This window comes from Hibiscus syriacus, unplaced genomic scaffold (assembly GCF_006381635.1).
Source record: "Hibiscus syriacus cultivar Baekdansim isolate YM2019G1 unplaced genomic scaffold, ASM638163v2 tig00113726_pilon, whole genome shotgun sequence".
In the NCBI taxonomy this organism is placed as follows: Eukaryota; Viridiplantae; Streptophyta; class Magnoliopsida; order Malvales; family Malvaceae; genus Hibiscus; species Hibiscus syriacus.
Genome location: NW_024063472.1, coordinates 3,557,319 through 3,577,900, shown reverse-complemented (window position 1 = coordinate 3,577,900; position 20,582 = coordinate 3,557,319). Strand labels below are relative to the sequence as shown.

Genomic DNA, 20,582 nt, shown 5'->3' with positions numbered 1-20,582 from the left:
ATTGAATTAGCAGAAAACGAAAAATTTATTTAGACCGTATTAAGTTTAGACAATTTTGACACGACGGTAAAATTATCCAATAGACAGCTAAAAAATTGATTTATTAGGTCTCTAAAATTAATTTATGATTTACGGTAAATGTTACATTATAATATGGGGTAAACTCGTCACGTCCATATAATAAATTGTTAAAATAATTTTTTTTATTCAAACTCATCAAGTCAAGATGATAAATTTAAAAGTATATATATTTTTTATTAGAATTTTGTTACATTAGAGGGATCAGTTCCAATAAAAAATGTATTATATTAAAACTCGTCATACATACGTGATGAGTTCAAATTACTGTAACAAACTTTGTAGTTCTCAAAAAACTATTATTAAATAATTAGTCCCCTACTATAATTTTACCCTGATACTACTATCTCTAAGATATTGAGCCTTTAATTGAGTTTAACATGTTTTTAGGGACAAAACATATGGCCTTATATGTGTCAAAAGAAAAATGTTGGGTAATCAAGCTATAAGTAACCATGAAATAAACGAACACTAAAGAAAACAAAGAACACAAAATTTAACGAGGTTCGGTAAAATGCTCATCCCCTTGGTAGCGAAGAGTGGTTGTTTTCTTATTATTAGCAATAATAATTAACAATTAGGTTACAATTACAATTAGGTCAGACGATATCAGGTACTGAGGTGATGCAACAGTTGTAGTATTCGGCTCAATGAAGGACGCTTGTGTTAGGAAATAAACCGAGTATGAGTAATTTCCTTATAACCAGATTAGTGCGAATGCGAAATAAAAGCAGAAAAATAATACCCGAAATTGATAACGGAGTTCAACCAATTTTGCTTACGTCTCTGGATTGCTGCAGATCTTTTACTAAAAAGAAAAAAATTACAAGTGTTTACAAAACACACTTGAGAGAGAACTGGAAGATTTTGGGATGATTTTCAAGCTAAATGAGCTAGGGTATTTATAGTTGAAACTTAGGGACCAATCTTTGAAAATACCCTAAAGTTCAATGACTCAATTTTGTAATTATCCCTATTACTAATAAAATATTTAGCAGCCCATGTTTTAAATTCAAGCAGCCACCGGCTACTAGCTTTTCTTTGACCAACAATCTCCCACTTGAAGATTGATTTCAATCTGTCTTCACACCTCGATCAATGCAGCAGTATTTCTGGTCTTGTTATTCTAGCATGCCAACTGAAGCTGAACACAACTTCAGTTTGTCCGTAGTCACCGTCTTTGTCAACATGTCTGCCGAATTTTGAGCTCCACTAATCTTTTCAAGTTTTAAAATCCCATCTTCCAGAAGAGACCAGATAAAATGATATCGCAGTTGTATGTGTTTCGTCCTGGAATGAAAAGACGGATTCTTTGCTAGATGGATAGCACTTTGACTATCGCAATACAAGACATTGTTTTCTTGTTTCTTGCCTAACTCTTCCAAGAAACTTTGGAGCCAAAGCATCTCCTTGCTGGCTTCCGTAACAGCGACATATTCTGCTTCAGGTGTGGAGAGAGCAACTATCTTCTGTAGTTGAGAAAACCAACTCACTGCAGTTCCTCCTAGAGTATAGACATACCCTGTAGTGCTCCTTCTGATGTCGACATTTCCGGCTAAGTCAGCATCTACATAGCATGTCAGTATCGTATCTCCACCTTTGAAACAAAGTGCTTTATTTGTGGTACCCCGCAGATATCTGAGGATCCATTTGACTGCTTCCCAGTGTACCTTGCCTGGATTATTCATGTACCTGCTAACAGCTCCCACTGCATGAGCAATATCTGGTCTGGTACAAACTATGTCATACATTAGACTTCCAATTGCTGAGGCATACGACACCTTCACCATGTGTGCACGTTCTTCCTCCGTCTTTGGTGATTGTTCTTTGGAGAGTCTGAAATGAACACCTAAAGGTGTACTTATTGGTTTAACATCTTGCATGTTGAACCTGGAGAGTACTTTGTTGATGTACTCAGCCTGTGATAACATCAAAGTCCCCGACTTTGTGTCTCTCTTGATCCTCATCCCAAGAATCTGCTTTGCAGCGCCCAGATCTTTCATAGCAAACTGCTTCGACAATTTTTGCTTCAAGTTTATAATCTCTTGCATGTCTGAGCCTGCAACGAGCATGTCATCAACGTACAACAATAAAATAATGAAGCTATTGTCGAACCTCTTGATGTAGCAACAATGATCTGCTTGGCATCTGGTAAAACCATTGCTACCCATGAAACTATCGAACTTCTTGTACCACTGTCTACGAGCTTGTTTTAAACCATACAAGCTCTTCTTCAACCTGCATACCAGGTTTTTCTTGTCTGCCTCTATGAAGCCTTCTGGCTGCCTCATATAGATTTCTTCCTCCAAATCACCATGAAGGAAAGCTGTCTTTACATCTAACTGCTCAAGATGTAAATTCTCTGCAGCTACAATTTTCAACACCAGTCTGATTGTAGACAGTTTCACGACTGGAGAGAAAATTTCATTGTAGTCAATACCTTCTTTTTGCTGAAAGCCTTTGACAACCAATCTTGCTTTGTAGCGTTTGCTCCCATCGTGCTCTTCTTTGATCCTGTAAATCCACTTGTTGTGGAGCGCTTTCTTGCCTGGTGGTAATTCAGCTAATTCCCACGTCTGATTTGACATAAGCGAGCCCATCTCATCTTTCATGGAAGACTCCCACTTGACTGAATCATCCACCTGCATTGCTTCATCATAGCACTCTGGTTCACCATTATCAGTCAGCAACAAGTAGTGCAAAGAAGGCGAATAACGTTGGGTTGGTTTAGGAATTATGGAGGAGCGTCTCAGTTCTGGTGTGCGCGGTTCTTCTTGAACTGCTTCAGGATTGATCTGAACATCATTTCTAGAAATCTCCTCAAACTCAGCAAATTCCTTTATTTCATCCTCGGTATTACTTGATTCTACGGTTGACCTGTCTTTGTACATCACATTTTCATTGAAAATGACGTCTATGCTTCTGATGATCTTTCAATTTTCGTAGTCCCAAAACCAGTAACCGAACTCATCACCACCATAACCAAAAAAGGCACATTTGTTGGACTTAGCATCAAGTTTACTTCTTTCAGCAGAGACTATGTGTACATAAGAAATACAACCAAACACTCTTAAGTGTGAAAGGTCTATTTCTTTCTTACTCCAAGCTTCCTCTGGTATTCCGCCATCCAAAGGAACTGAGGGCCCACGGTTGATCAGGTAAGCTGCAGTGTTGATAGCTTCAGCCCATAGAAATTTGGGCAATCCGGCATGTATCCTCATGCTTCTAGCACGTTCATTCAGAGTTCTGTTCATTCGCTCTGCTATGCTATTCTGCTGCGGTGTTATGGGAATTGTTGTCTCCATCTTGATCCCATTGTTTGCGCAAAAATCTCTGAATCTACTGTCTCTGTACTCTCCTCCATTGTCAGACCTCAACCGCTTGACTTTCAAACTAGTCTCATTTTCCACCATGGCCTTCAATTTTCTGAAGGTATCAAGACTTCTGATTTCTTCTTCAGAAAATAAACCCACACCTTCCTTGTTGAATCATCGATGAAGGTGACATAATATAGTGAGCCTGCAAGAGATGGAACTGGGGATGGTCCCCATACATCAGTATGAACCAATTCTAACCTTTCTGCCTTGGGTGCCTTGCCAATCTTTGCAAAACTGACATTCTTTTGTTTGCCAAAGATGCAATCCTCGCATAGTCCGACATCTACATTCTTTAGATCCGACAGCTTCCCTTTTGACAGAAGTATCTTCATTCCTTTCTCGCTTATATGGCCAAGCCTTTGGTGCCATAGGTTTGATTTTCCATCAGCATCTGCTACAGCAATGATATTCTCTAAGTTTGAGGTTACATAGAGAGTACCAGTCTTCTTACCACGAGCAATGACGAGTGCTCCTTTTGTAATCTTCCATTCACAACCTGAAAAGGTTGTACTGTATCCTTCTCCATCAAGCTGTCCAACAGAAATCAGATTCCTTTTGAGGCTAGGAATATGTCTCACTCCTTTCAGCGTCCAGGTGGTCTGGTCTGACAACTTTATTCGGATGTCTCCTTTTCCGACGGTCTTCAAAGTTTCATCATCAGCTAGATGAACCTTTCCAAAATCACCACTGACATAGTTCTCCATGATTTCTTGGCATGGGGTGGAGTGGAAAGATGCCCCTGAATCCAAGATCTATGATTCAATCGGACTGTTGACGCTTAGAATCATGGCATCACCTGTCTCCTCTGTCACGTTGGCAGAATCCTGTGCGCCGGTATTTTTCTTCAGTACTCGGCAATCTCTTTTAAAGTGACCCTTCTTGCCGCAGTTATAACAGGTAAAATCTTTCTTTCCTGTTATTGATTTTCCCCTTCTGGATTTTGATCTGCCACGATTTGAATTTCTTTCTGAAGTTCTCCCTCTAGACTCCGTGTGCAAGGCTGAGGAGGTTGATGCTTCACCCGATTCTCTTCGTCGAATTTCTTCACTCAATACCAGATCCCGAACATCGTCAAATTTTAATTTATTGTTTCCCGACGAGCTACTGACTACTGTAACAGTAGCATTCCAACTATCTGGTAAAGATGATAAGAGAATTAAAGCTCGAATTTTATCATTGAATTCAATTTCCACTGAACTCAACTGGGTTGTGATTGTGTTGAGTTCATTCAGGTGTTGTGCCACCGATGCCCCTTCCGTCATCCGCAAATTGAATAATCGCCTCATCAAATGAACTTTGTTTGAGGCTGAAGGCTTCTCATACATACTGGAGAGAGCCGTCATAAGACCCGCCATGGTCTTTTCCTTTGCTATGTTGAAAGCAACATTGCGGGATAACGTCAGTCGGATAACTCCGAGGGCTTGTCTGTCGAGAATAGCCCAATCTTCATTCTTCATGCCCTCTGGTTGTTTTCCTGAGAGGGGTTGATATAGATTTTTCTGGTATAGAAAATCTTCAATTTGCATATTCCAAAATCCAAAGTCCGCACCATCGAACTTTTCAATTTTCACATTCCTTCGTCTGCAGCCATCGCTCCCACTCGAATCTGGCTTCGTTTGGATCGTTTCTGACAATTTCTGCGAACCGCCGTGTATTAGAACACCTCCGTCGACAAACTCGTATCGCCGATCGAATTTCACTATTCATGAAATTTACTATTCACATGAATAGTAACCCGAATAGTAACCTCGTAAAAATGGACAGAATTCACAACCAAAAGCTCTGATACCAGTTGTTAGGAAATAAACCGAGTACGAGTAATTTCCTTATAACCAGATTAGTGCGAATGCGAAATAAAAGCGGAAAAATAATACCCGAAATTGATAACGGAGTTCAGCCAATTTTGCTTACGTCTCTGGACTGCTGCAGATCTTTTACTAAAGAGAAAAAAATTACAGGTATTTACAAAACACACTTGAGAGAGAACTGGAAGATTTTGGGATGATTTTCAAGCTAAATGAGCTAGGGTATTTATAGTTGAAACTTAGGGACCAATCTTTGAAAATACTCTAAAATTTAATGACTCAATTTTATAATTATCCCTATTACTAAATAATAAAATATTTAGCAATTCATGTTTTAAATTCAAGCAGCCACCGGCTGCTGGCTTTTCTTTGACCAACAGCTTGCTCATTGATTTCTTAATAGCTTCAGAAACTGTTTGGACACTCCACGATGCACTAAATTATGCTAGGAGATTAAATTTTGGAAGATCGTAGTTGAGATAGACAACGACAAAGCAGTTGGAATGGCTCTTGGTAAATCAAACCTTTATACGATCATGCTGTAGTCAACTTAATCAAAATACTGATACGAAGTGATTAAAAAATAGACTCATCATGTGTCACGAGAACAAAACCAAATCACAAATACTTTAACAAAACTGTGTCGAGGTCAACCATTAGGCGAAATATTCGTTGATATCCCTCCACATCGGTTAGAGGTATAGTAGTCCAGGAAGCTACACAGTATGATGTCATTTGAAAAGAAAAACATGACTCAATAAACCGAATCTGCTAATTGGGGGAAAAACATGGGTCAGACCCAAACCATGAAAACTACTTGATGGTACGAGTAGGTGAAGCTGACATCACAATTTGTATGGAACAACTAATGAACTACTTAATGCATTGATTTTGCCCATAAAAAGTATTATTGATTGGGCCAGTTACATATATAATCTTTTAATTTAAAAATTTAATAACGATTAAAACTAGTATAACTAAAAGTTCTAGAAAAACTTTAAAATTTATGTAAAAATTACCTAGTTCAAAATTTAACATTTTCATCAATTAAGATGGACTCTCATTTTCATATAACCAAATTTATCTATGATCAAGATAAAATATATTAAATAATTTTAATTGAATAAAATACGATATGAGATTTATCTTTTAAATTTTATTATAGTCTTGTAGGAAATATTGAAAAATTGTTAAACAAACAATTAATAAAATCAGAAGTTCATAAGTAATTAAAGAACAAAATAAATAAATAAAGCAAAAATTTTATAGAAAAAACTGTAGAATTTTTTTTAAAAAAATCAAAATCTTAGTAAAGATATTTGATTGTTTTCATACTTTTAAAAAATTTCTTTGAATTTAAAAAACACATAGTGAAAATAAATAAATAAGAGAAAGATAGCATCATATCATATAAATTAGAAACAAACAACTTTTAATTTAAGATTTTAAAGAGGAAAATTATAGTTAAATTTAAAATTAAAATAGTACTCTAATTAACTTAATTTTAACTAAATAAAATTAAATATAATGAAAGTATATAAATAAATTCTCTTGGGCATAGGGGGTCAGGTCCTAGGTAGGCACATGCCTACCTCCGCCCCTGCTTTTACGACTGTATCAACCGACACTGTTCTGGCCAGCAATGGTGTCGAGGCGTAATTGTTTAATGATAATCAATCATTACTATGCAGTATCCGGAAAATAATAATGGTGATAATCAATATTTTAATTTTGTCAATCAGGCCACAAATTATTTAATGTATTAAGTCAAGTCACCTGAAGTTAAAATTTAACGGAAGTGCTGGCGTGACAGTTAATAGAACTGATAATTATAAATTTGGTCCTAAATATTTGAGTGGAAGAAAAAAAAAATTAAATAAATTTAAAATATAAAAAAAAACCTCTAATAAAATGGTGACATGTGTCGTAATTTGATTAGAAAATAAAATTTATTAAATTAAATTAAAATAATGATAAAATTGATAGAATGCACAAATATTTAGGATCAAATATATAATTATATCAGTTTTATTAACTGACACATCAACACTTCCTTTAAATTTTAATGTCAGGTAACATGATTGAATTCAATCAAATAATTTTGTGGTTTGATTGACAAAATTAAAATACCGATCATCACCATTATTATATTCCAGATACTGCAGAGTAAAGATCGATAATCATTACACAATTACATCTCGACACCATTGCTGGCCTAGACAGTGCCGATTGATTCCGTGATAAAAGCAATGAAAGGAAATGAAGAGAGGATGAGAGAGAGAGAGAGAGGGGGAGCGTTTACACAATTAAGGGTGTAAATGAGTCGATGCGAGCTCGAGTATTGCTGAGCTCGACTCGAACTCAAAAATTTAAACATAGGCTTGACTCGAAAACTCGCGAGCTAAAAATTATCAAACGCAGCTCGAACTCGAACATTAATATTAAAACTGACTCAAACTCGAAAAGGCTCAAACTCAAAAAAAATCAGGAGCTCAATTGAAGCTCGATTAAAGCTCAATTTTGAGCTCGATTAAAGCTCGATTTTGAGCTCGATTCAAGCTTGAACTCACCCACTACCACAAATTATGACATAAGCTCTCCTATAGTGGGGACTGGGGAGACCTTAGGCGAGTGCCCCTCCCAAGTGTAATGAAAGTCACTTACCTAGGCCATGAACCTTGATGATCGTCCATTGACCCCGTCTAGGTAAGTATGTTGAAAGGAGGTAGTTGTCTTTTATTTATAATGCCAAATAAGTGGTCCACTCATGTACTTCCCCAATGTGGGATATTGCTTCAGGGTATAGTAGCTTCACTTAAAGAGCTTCGTGTAGATTATAACCGGCTCAAAGCCCTTCCTGAAGCAGTTGGGAAGATAAAAATGTTGGAGGTTTTATCTGTGCGCTATAATAACTGTTGAAAACATTTTGATGTTTCAATATAACAAATTAAATTAAATGAATTTTAAGATTTCACAAATGATTTTCTAAGTATATTCGATTTAATTACTCGAATATCAAATTATTACTCCAAGTCTTTCAAGATCAATTTCAAACCTTACTAAATGTGTAAAATTGTGTTTTATACTTAAAAAACTATTTTTGAAACAATTTTCACAAAGTATTTTGAACCAAAATCAAGCCTAAAACCAATTTTTCAAAGTGATGCACCGATACACCAATCTATGCATCGATGCACCAATTAATTTTTCAAACATCGAATGCATTTTGTGTATCGATGCACATACCATGCATTGATGCACTCAGTGCATTTGATGCATCAATGCACAAGACCATGCATCAATGCACTCTTAGTGTACCGATGCACTGAGAGTCTAACGGTCAAAATATTTGAATTTTACACTGATGCACCTAGGGTATGCATCGATGCACTCACGCTCCCAACTACTTTAATTAATTGTTTTCACACTTAAACGGCTTTATTGACTCCACTAATCATCCCCAACATTCAGAATCATTTGAAGGTGTATTTAAACAAGCTTAGAATCCATTGATCAACAACAAGAAATAAAAATCAACAAGAATCAAGAGAGAATCAAAGAGAAAACATCAAACCTCAAGTTTGAGCATTTCAAGCCTATTTTTCATTCAATATTCATTTTGCTTTCAAGAACACTACTTGTACTCAATTGTATTCATTTTTGAGTGTTTTTTTCTTTGTTCTAGAATTGTGCAAACAATCTACCTTGTGAGGATTTCCTTGTAAGTTTGCAAATTTATAATCTTCTCTTTGAGAAAGAGTGTTCTCAAGAATTGGGGTATTCTTGAGGGTGTTGTAAGGTTATCTCTTTGGCCTCAAAAGAAAGAACAAATTAGTGAATTTATTGGAAAATCCTTAGTGTGGATAGCTAAGGTAGTGGACGTAGACTTTGGTTGAGAAAGTCGAACCACTGTAAATCGTTGTGTAAATCTTTTCAATTTTCTGCAAATGCTTCCACCAGATTTTTTAATTGCCAATTCACCCCCTCTTGGCAAATTCCGTCGATCGATTAACACAATAATTGGTATCAGAGCCTAACTCATTTGAAGGTTTAATCACCTCTTGAGTCTATTCGGGAAGCGTTACATCGATAATCAAAGTCATCAATGGCCTCCACTTCAAACGTCGACTCTGGTCTCGATTCGATGCCCGTCAACAAGCCTCCTTTCTTCAATGGGGCTAACTATGCCTATTGGAAGAATAGGATGATGTATTTCATTCAAGCTAGTGACATAGGAGCATGGAATATTGTAGAATATGGATATATCAAGCCTATCACTCATCCAAGATTGTGGAGTGAAGGAGAGACAAGATTGTTCCAGCTCAACTCCAAAGACATCCATATCATATTTTGTGCTCTTGGACCAGATGAATATGGAAGAGTTTAATCTTGTACAACCGCCAAAGAAATATGGGATAAACTACAAGTCACTCATGAAGACACCGACGAGGTAAAAAAATCTAAAATTAGTCTTCTAACACATAGCTATGAAAATTTCAGGATGAAACCAAATGAAGATATCAAAGCTATGAAGGATAGATTCTCAACGATTGTCAATGGTCTCAAATCATATGGAGATATCATACCAAACGAAAAGCTTGTGAGGAAGTTAGTTTACTCACTTCCAAAATCATGGCAATCCAAGAAGACTACAATCATCGAGGCTAAGAACCTAAAGTCCTTAACTCTTGAAGAGCTAATCGGTTCCTCCTCACTCATGAAATGATGCTTGAAGATGAGGTGGACCTCAATAAGATTGACGAGACACCAAAGGAGAAGGAGAAGAAAAAAAACATTGGAGTTGCTCTCAAATCCATAAAAGATGAGAGTGATTCGGATGAAGATGACGATGACGATGACGAGGAAATGGCATTGTTTGCCAAACGGTTCAGAAAAATGATAAGACCTTACCGAGGAAGAAAATTCAAATGAAATAAAGGCCTCAAAAATGAACCAAAAAAGAATGACCCTATCATTTGCTATGAATGCAAAAATCCTGGGCATGTCAAATATAATTGCCCATAATTAAAAAGAAAGGGTCAATCAAAAAATAAGCACAAGGCTCATGTGGCTACATGGAGTGATGAAGAGGGTTCCGATGAAGAGGAACAAGAAGTAGCAAACTTGTGCTTGATGGCATTCGGGGAAGATTCTAAGGTAACCTCTAACTCATCTGAATTTGATGATTTATCTTATGATGAACTATTAGAGGAATATAATGGGTTGGCTTCGGATTATGAGAAATTGTTTTTAAAATATAAAAATGATGTTTCAAAATTGAAAAATGAAAATAAACTCATATCCAAAACCAACAACGATCTTGAAAGTAAAATCAAAGATTTGCAAATCAAACTAGAAGAGTTTGAAAAGAAAATTTTGGATTTGCAAAATTTACTTTCAAAGGTCAATGATGATCATCAAAAGAAAATTGATGATCTTAAAACTTCTTTTGATAAAGTTGGAACAAAACGTTTTGAAAATGGAGAAAATTCAAAATCCAACTTTATTAGAAAAGTTTTAAAAACTACAATCATTGAGGTCCCCGGAGAACCTCTAATGGAAAAATCGTTAGAAGTATATGGGTTCCTAAAGAGCTCATTACTACTAAAGATAAGGATATCCTACACAAATGGATACCTAAGGGGACTATGATTTTGGAAACTAATGAATATGGACCCAAAAGAATTTGGGTACCAAAAATTAGAAATTAATCTATGTTTATAGGAAAAGGAGCATTGCTACAAGGCACGAGAAACAAATTCAAATTCATGGTACCTTGATAGTGGATGCTCGAGACACATGACCGGAGACAAAAGCCGGTTCATTGAGCTTAACGCCAAAAATGGAGGAGAAGTGACTTTTGGTGATGATTCAAAAGGTCACATTGAAGGTATAGGTACTATAGGTAATACATGTTTCATACAAATTAAAAATATTTTATATGTGAATGGATTAAAACATAATCTCTTGAGTATTAGTCAATTTTGTGACAAGGGATTCAATGTCATGTTTGAAACTAATGGTTGTAAAGTTATTGACATTGCATCTAATCGGATTATGCTTGTTGGTCATAGAATAGGAAACATTTACATGGTGCATTTAGACTCTATCGTAATGACTAATTTATGCCTAGTTTCTAAGGATGAGCATGATAGTTGGTTATGCCATAGGAGACTAGGACATGCTAGTATGAGTGTTTTGCAACTGCTAATTCAAGGTGATTTAGTTCGAGGGTTGCCTAAACTAAAATTTGATAATGATAAAAATGTGATGCTTATGCTAAAGGAAAACAAAAGCGAGTTTCTTTTAAATCCATTAATGATGTATCAACTAGTAGAGTATTACAATTGATCCATATAGATCTTTTTGGGTCAACTAGGACTACTAGCTTGGGTGGAAAACAATATGCATTTGTCTTGGTAGATGACTATTCTAGATATACTTGGGTTCTATTTTTAAGTACTAAAGATGAATCATTATAAAAATTCATCACGTTTTCAAAAGTAATCCAAAATGAAAAAGGTTACTCTATAAATAGTGTTAGGAGTGATCATGGAACTGAATTTGAAAATCTTGGATTTACTGAATTTTGTGATTCTAACGGTATTAGCCCTAATTTTTCAACACCTAGAACCCCTCAACAAAATGGAGTTGTTGAGAGGAAAAATCGAACTTTAGAAGAAATGACTAGAACCATGCTTTGTGAAAACAATTTGCCAAAATACTTTTGGGCGAAAGCCACAAATACCACTTGTTATATTATTAATCGAGTAATGATTAGGCCTATTTTAAAGAAAACTCCATATGAACTTTTCAAAAATAAAAAGCCTAACATTAGCTATTTTCATCCATTTGGATGTAAATGTTTGTTTTAAACAATGGTAAAGACAATCTTGGCAAATTTGATGCTAAAGTGATAAAGGAATTTTTTTGGGATATTCCTTAAATTTTAAAGCTTATCGAGTATTTAATAAAAGAAATTTAGTTGTAGAAGAGTTTATATATGTTGTTTTCGACGATAATCCCCTTCCGAGGAAGGATTCTTGTTTGAATGATGATGTAGGTATTGTAAATATAAATGACATTGAACATGACGTTGGAGAACCATCATCAAAGAAAGAAACGAAAGATGAGGAAACTCAAGATCCTCTCGAGAATCTAACCATTGAAGAAAGGGAAGTATCTTACCCAAGAGAATACAACTATGTCAAGGATGGTGAGATTATAGGTGATCCATCAAAAGGGGTAACAACTCGATCTTCTCTTAGAAATATTTGTAATTATGTTGCATTTATCTCATGCATAGAGCCTAAGAATATTAAAGAAGCATTAAAAGATGAACATTGGATTATGGTTATGCAAGAAGAGTTAAATCAATTTGAGAAAAGTAAAGTATGGACATTAGTTGAAAGACCTAGTAATAAATCTATTGTGGGTACTAGATGGGTGTTTAGGAATAAGTTTGATGAGAGTGGTAATATAGTGAGAAACATTGCTAGACTTGTTGCTCAAGGGTATACTCAAGAAGAGGGCATAGACTATGATGACACATACGCTTCCATAGCTATGATGGAAGCAATTAGAATGTTATTAGCATTTGCATGTTTTCATGAATTTAAATTATATCAAATGGATGTTAAAAGTGTATTTTTAAATGGTTTTATAAAATAAGAAGTGTACGTGGAACAACCTCCAGGTTTTGAAGATTCAAAATTTCCGGATCATGTCCTTAAATTGACAAAGCACTTTATGGTTTAAAACAAGCTCTTAGAGCTTGGTATGAAAGATTGTCAAATTTTTTAATTGAAAAAGGTTTTTCAAAAGGGAAGGTTGACACTGCGTTGTTTTTAAAGCATAAAGGTAAAGATTTATTAGTTGTTCAAATTTATGTTGATGATATAATATTTGGTTCTACTAATGATGTTCTTTGCCAAGAATTTTCTAAGCTAATGCAAAGTGAGTTTGAGATGAACATGATGGGGGAGCTCTCATTTTTCTTTGGACTCCAAATCAAGCAAAGAAAAGATGACATCTTCATCAATCAAGCCAAGTACGTCAAAGATATGCTCAAGAAGTTTGGACTGGAAAATGGCAAACCACATGACACTCCAATGAGCTCATCAACAAAACTTGACTTAGATGAAGGAGGTAAATGTGTGAATGTTAAATTATATATGTCAATGATTGGCTATTTGCTTTATCTAACTGAAAGTAGACCGAACATTATGTTTAGTGTTTGCTTATGTGCTAGATTTCAATCTTGTCATAAGGAATCACATTTACTAGTTGTTAAGAGAATCTTTAGATACCTTAAGGACACTCCTAGTTTAGGACTTTAGTATCCTAGAGACTCTAGCTTTAGCTTGCATGCCTTTTCTGATGCAGATTATGGAGGATGCAAATTAGATAGGAAAAGCACCTCCGGTACTTGCCAATTCCTTGGAAATATGCTGATTTCTTGATTTTCAAATAAACAAAATTGTGTGTATTATCTACCACTGAAGCGGAATACATTTCAGCCGGTAGTTGTTGTGCACAAGTTTTATGGATGAAACAACAACTTTTTTATTATAGAATTGAAGTAGGTACCATTCCTATCAAGTTTGACAATACTAGTGCTATTTGTCTCACTAAAAATCCCATCCAACACTCTAGAACTAAGCATATTGAAATAAGACATCACTTCATTAGAGACCATGTCACTAAGGAATATGTAGTTCTAGAATTTGTTGATACTTTGCATCAATTAGCGGATATCTTTACAAAACCTTTAGAAAAGGAAAGATTTTGTACACTTAGGAGAGAATTAGGTTTAACTGACCTATCTTCACTTAGTGTTTAAAATAATTTTAGCACTTTTAAGAATAAATGAAAAATAATTATAATGATAATTTTTTATTGCATTCATTGCTATTAGTTAGGGGGAGTTCATGTTATTTGGTGAAAATTAATTTTATGTTCAAATGTTGTTTAAATATTAATTTGATTGATTGAACATGATTAATTTTCAATATATGAGTTGACAATACCACTAGAGCTAATTAATTTAGCATTTTAAGTGTTTAAATGGATTTTTGACATTTTGTGCTTCATGCATCGATACACTTAACAGTGCATCGATGCATCCCTTTGAATGTGCATCGATTCATCATGTTGATGCACCGATGCACGCCTTGAATGTGCATCGATGCATAGGTCACGCATCGATGCATCCGTTGGGTTTTGGGTTTAAAAGGCTTATTTTTCTCATTTGCTTCAAACCCTAAAACTAAACCCTCTCTAGTCGTACACCTCTCTTCTTCTCTAAACTTTCCTCTTGCTCTAAATCAACGAAAATTTGTCAAAATCTTCGAGTTTTTCAACTCCTAATCCTGCATTTATCATCAAATCGTGCAAAACAACATCACATTCCTCTCAAATCCGAAAATTTCAAGGTAATATTTCAAAAACTCTATTTTATTGATTTATGATCTTAGGACTAGTTTTAATTAGTTCTAGGATGAACATTATATCGGGCATTGATAGTTTGATGATTACAAACTAGTTTTTACAACTAATTTCATCAAAGACTCACAAAATTTCAATGAATTTGTGAATTTTCGAAATAAAAAAATTTGAAAATCTAAATTTAATTTCTAAATTTGATGTTTTTGATTTAATTATGTTGTTTTCATGAAAAACTATACATATTAAAATTTTACAAACATTATTTTCAAATAGTTTTCAAAACTTTGCCCATTAGGATTCAGTTTAGAGAACCTTGAATTATTGCGGACTCAATTGAGTTTTGAGATTGATTAAATTTTTTAGTCATTGCACTTTAGGGTATTTTCAAAGATTAGTCTCTAAGCTTCAACTATAAATACCCTATCTCATTTAGCTTCAAAATCATCCCAAATCATTTCTTTCTCTCAATACTAGAGAGTTTTCTTGTAAATAGTGAGTGTTTTGTAAAAACCTGTAAATTTTCTCTTTTAGTAAAAGATTTGCAGCAGTCTGGAGACGTAAGCAAATTGGTTGAACTCCGTTATCAATTTCGAGTATTATTTTTCCGCTTTTATTTCGCATTCTCACTCATTTGGTTATAGGGAAATTATTCGTTCTTTGTTATTTCTTAACAACAGGTAATCAGAGCTTTTAGTTGTGAATTTTGTCAATTTTTTGTGAGGTTACTATTTATTACTATTCATATAAATAGTGAATTTCGTGAATAATAAAAAAATTCGGCGATACGAATTTTTCGACGGAGGTGTTCTAATACACGGTGGTTCGCAAGAATTGTCAGAAACGATCCAAACGAAGCCAGATTCGAGTGGGAGCGATGGTTGCAGACAAAGGAAGGTGAAAATTGAAAAGTTCGATGGTGCGGACTTTGGCTTTTGGAAGATGCAGATTGAATATCTTTTATACCAGAAAAATCTATATCAACCTCTCTCAGGAAAGAAACCAGAGGGCATGAAGAATGAAGAATGAAGATTAGGCTCTTCTCGACAAACAAGTCCTCGAAGTCATCCAACGACGTTGTCCCGAAATGTTGCTTTTAACATAGCAAAGGAAAAGACCATGGCGATTCTTATAGCGGCTCTCTCCAGTATGTATAAGAAGTCATCGGCCTCAAACAAAGTTCACTTGATGAGGCGATTATTCAATTTGTAGATGGCGGAAGGGGCATCAGTGGCTCAACACCTAAATGAACTCAACACTATCACAACCCAGTTGAGTTTCGTGGAAATTGAATTCGATGATGAAGTTCGAGCTTTAATTCTCTTATCATCTCTACCAGACAGCTGGAATGCTACTGTTACAGCAGTTAGCAGCTCGTCGCGAAACAGTAAATTGAAATTCGAAGATGTTCGGGATCTGGTATTGAGCAAAGAAATTCGACGAAGAGAATCGGGTGAAGCATCAACCTCCTTAGCCTTGTACACGGAGTCTAGAGGGAGAACTTTAGAAAGAAATTCAAATCGTGGCAGATCCAAATCCAGAAGGGGAAAATCAAGAACGGGAAAGAAAGATATTACATGTTATAATTGTGGCAAGAATGGTCAATTTAAAAGAGATTGACGAGCACTGAAGAAAAATACTGACGCACAGGAAGTCAATATGACAGAGGAGACATGTGATGTCATGATTCTAAGTGTCAACAGTCCGATTGAATCATGGATCTTGGATTCAGAGGCATCTTTCCTGTTGAAAAGATTTTTAAAGTGGGGCGAGATTTTGAAAACAACATCATTTTTTAATTATTATATTCAGATTAATTTTAATTAAAAACAATGTAATTTTTGAAAACCTCTAATTTCGAAAATTTAGAAATTTCTTTACAATAAAAACATATGGTTCGAGGAGTCGCAACCAATATTTGATTAGGGTGTGATTGGACACCCAAAAATGTTTTGTCATTTAAATAAAAAATTAATTTTAATTAAAATGACAAATTGAGGTATGCGTTATCAAAATCTGAGTTCGAGAGTCGGTTACGCGTGGGGAAGGATTAACACCCCACAACACCCTAAATCGATACCTAGTCGATTAATTAATGTCTTTGCAATGAGATTTACAAATTCGAATTTAAATTTAAATTATTATCTTTTTTTAGAAAAATATTAGGAGTATTATTTTGCACGAACAATTATCGAAATACCTTCCTTGTCAGTTAAGGGAGCATTTCAATGGATTCTCCATAAAAAATATTATTACCCCAGTTTTTAGATAAAATATATTCAAACAAAAATTAATTCATTTGAATATAAAATGTATTATTTTGTTTGAACAATTAACGGAAACACACTCCTTGTAAATTTAAACACTTTTTCACGTATAATACTTACAAAAATAAAGGCATTGATTATAACATTAATGCCTAAATCTCGCAAGGCATTTCTCCTCGAATTCCCTTGAAGCATATGACCTCCTGATATGAAAGTGTTGCTTAATAGCGGGAAAGTCATGGGTTCCCAGCTCGGGTCCTCACCAGTCAATCTTGTCTTTCTCAAATCCTGACTCTTCTTGATGCCCTTCAGTTTTTCCCTCAAAGTACCCCAAACCAAATTGATCGTTTTTAGTAATAGGGCATATTGGATTCACCAGTCATTGCAATTGACTTCCAAACACTTTTACAACTTTTACTCATGAATTCTCTCACACCATGAGTAACTTTAATTTTCTTTCAAAGCTTCTATCACAGTATCTTTCATGAGTTACTCTCAGGTTTCCACGAGTGATGCATGTAAAAATGCTTAAATTAAGCAATGCGAATGCAAATGTGGATGCCAAATGCAAATGCAAAAGGTGTTAATTCCAAAAGTGACCACTTATAGAACAATCTTCATTTAGACAAAAAGAATTCAGTAAGTACACCATGTAGTCAAAATACAATTGTGATTCTTCATTTCCTTGGGTCGTACTCTTCATGAAATCTAACATTGCACCCAAAGTTATCGGCATATCTTGTAACCTTTGATGATGACAAATGTCCTTATATTGAATCTTGATATCTCCATTCTTACCTCCAATGTGAAGTGGTCTTCGTGTCTTTATAAAGGGTCTTCTCATCCTTGGTATTACTGTATCTATCTCTTGAGTCAACATCTTAGCCTTTGCACCTCCAATGCGAAGCGATCTTCATGTCTCTGTGAAGGGACTTCTCCTCCTTGGTATGACAGTATCTATATCTTGAGTCAACATCTTGGCCTTTGCACCTTTAAAGGAATTCTTCAATAGCTCCAGATTTCTTCATTCATCGGATGTCATTCTCAATGGATCGTCTGAACATCTTTGGATCTCCCGGTTTTGACTACATGGTGGAGAATTTCTTGTCTCAATATGACCAGCCTTCTTATTAGTCAATCACTTGCGAATTAACACCTTTGGATGACATGAAGATGCAAATGCAATAAAATCACAATAAAATAGACACAAAACAAAAATAGGTTAGTACACATAAGATAAACAACAAGATAGTAAGTACAGTAAGCATCAAATAAAACCTAACCTCACATGCTAGCTACCCAATCATGTTTTAGTAGATCCTACCCAACATGATATCTACCCACATGCTTTGTTAATCACAAAAAATCCTAACCGTAGGGTATCTAATTCACATGCTTGTTTGAGAAAAATAAACCTAACCGCATGATCTCTAGTTCGCATACTTATTGCAAAAATAAATAAATTCGAGAAAAATGCTAGAATGAGTTTCCCCCTTGTGATTTTTAAATAATCATGGACAGGGATTCAATATAAGACAGGCAGAGTTTTGGTATCACTAACAGGGTCCTCGAATTATCCTTTGCTGGTGCCCCCTTAGGCTTGCCAGACCCTCGACCCTCTCCCATTATAGGCTTAAACAGGTCAAGTTCAATTCGAGAGGATACATTTCCCTATATCCATACGAGGAAACTCAATGTTTCGCTCGTAAACATAATGCATGTACCTCAGAGGTTACTTGCTAAAGCCCATGCGGAGAAAAGTAATTTTTCTCACGTAAGCGTAACGTTTACCTCTACCTAATGGGATAGAGCACAATTGGAATGCTCTAAATATCGAAATGTTATAGCGACAGTGAGGAGAAACTCATAATCTTTTACCTCAATCCAAGACAATCAACAAACTAAAATGAAGGTCAGAAAACTGAAACAAAGAAATCACACGTTAGTACAACTATTTATTCGTTATACAAATCACAAACTAGAATGCAAACATGAAATTTAAATCAAACAAGGGATCAAAAACCAAATTAAAACGAACTTATAACTTTCATTTGCAAAGACAATTAATTAATCGACTATCGGCCTGACTCTCTAAATGATCCATCCCTAGTGGAGTCGTCAAGCTGTCGAAACGATTTTTAAAGTGGGGCGAGATTTTGAAAACTGTTCATTTTTTAATTATTCTCTTTGGATTAATTTTAATTAAAAACAATGCAATTTTTGAAAACCTCTCATTTCGAAAATTTAGAAATTCCTTTACAATAAAAATATACGGTTCGAGGAGTCACCACCAATCTTTGATTAGGGTATGATTGGACACCCAAAAATGTTGTCATTTAAATAAAAAAATTAATTTTAATTAAAATGACAAATTGAGGTTTGCGTTATCAAAATCTGAGTTCGGGAGTCGGTTACGTGTGGGAAACGATTAACACTCCACAATGCCCTAAATCGGTACCTAGTCGATTAATTAATGTCTTTGCAATGAGATTTACAAATTAGAATTTAAATTTAAATTATGATCTTTTTTAGAAAATATTAGGAGTATTATTTTGCACGAACAATTATCGAAATACCTTCCTTGTCAGTTAAGGGAGCATTTCAATTGATTCTCCATACAAAATATTATTACCCCAGTTTTTAGATAAAATATATTCAAACAAAAATTAATTCATTCGAATATAAAATGTATTATTTTGTTTGAACAATTAACTGAAGCACATTCCTTGTAAATTTAAACACTTTTTCACGTATAATACTTACAAAAATAATATTATTTTAATAAATATTGTATATACTTTGAAATTGATATTTAACATGATATATAAAAAAAGTGAAAGCCATCAAGCATATATATATATATATATATAAATAAAACTATAATATGCTATATGTGATACAAAATATATTAATATATATCTATATACACGTAAATAGATTTTTTTTTGGATAAACACGTAAATAGATTTACATTACATAATAAGTTACAAAACATGAGAAAGGGAAGCAAACCGTATAAAAACACGTACATATATATATATATAATGATAATAATATTACAAAACGTAAATATATATATATATATATATATATGATACTGATATATTAAAGAGAAACCCAATGAGGGCTTAAAAAGAATAACACAAACAAAACAGGCTCGAATGCAAATAAAATAAAGTTAAACAAATATGTGAATGGATGACCGAAGTAAAAAGATGATAACTTTAAAGGTTAAACTATAAACCAACAAGAATCAAGGCCACAAACACAAATAATCACACTATCTGAACACTGGAATCACAGTAAAACCATAATATTATCTAGACCAAAATAAATAATACTAAAACAAGATATCAACAGTAAAAATAAATAATAAATAAATAACAGAAACAGATAAATATAAAAGGATTAAAATAAATTACATGAAAATTAAAGGCGCAAAATGAAATAATCCCCACTTCACTTGATGAACAAAGTTGAAGATTTCAAAGGATAGAAGGACGCTCTATGTGCATATCCCATTTACCTAAAACAAGGAAATTTGTCCCTAAAATGGTTCTACACATATGCGTGAATATTAAAACAAAAATAATAATAATAAAATATAATAA

At 34.4% G+C, this 20,582-nt stretch overlaps 1 non-coding gene across 1 annotated transcript; it reads right to left on the bottom strand.

The window, feature by feature from the left end:
* Nucleotides 1–7,804: 7,804 nt before the first annotated feature.
* Nucleotides 7,805–7,974, bottom strand: LOC120187928. Its single transcript, XR_005522360.1, has one exon. It is a non-coding gene; the product is annotated as a U1 spliceosomal RNA (small nuclear RNA).
* Between the last annotated feature and the right edge of the window lie 12,608 nt (nucleotides 7,975–20,582).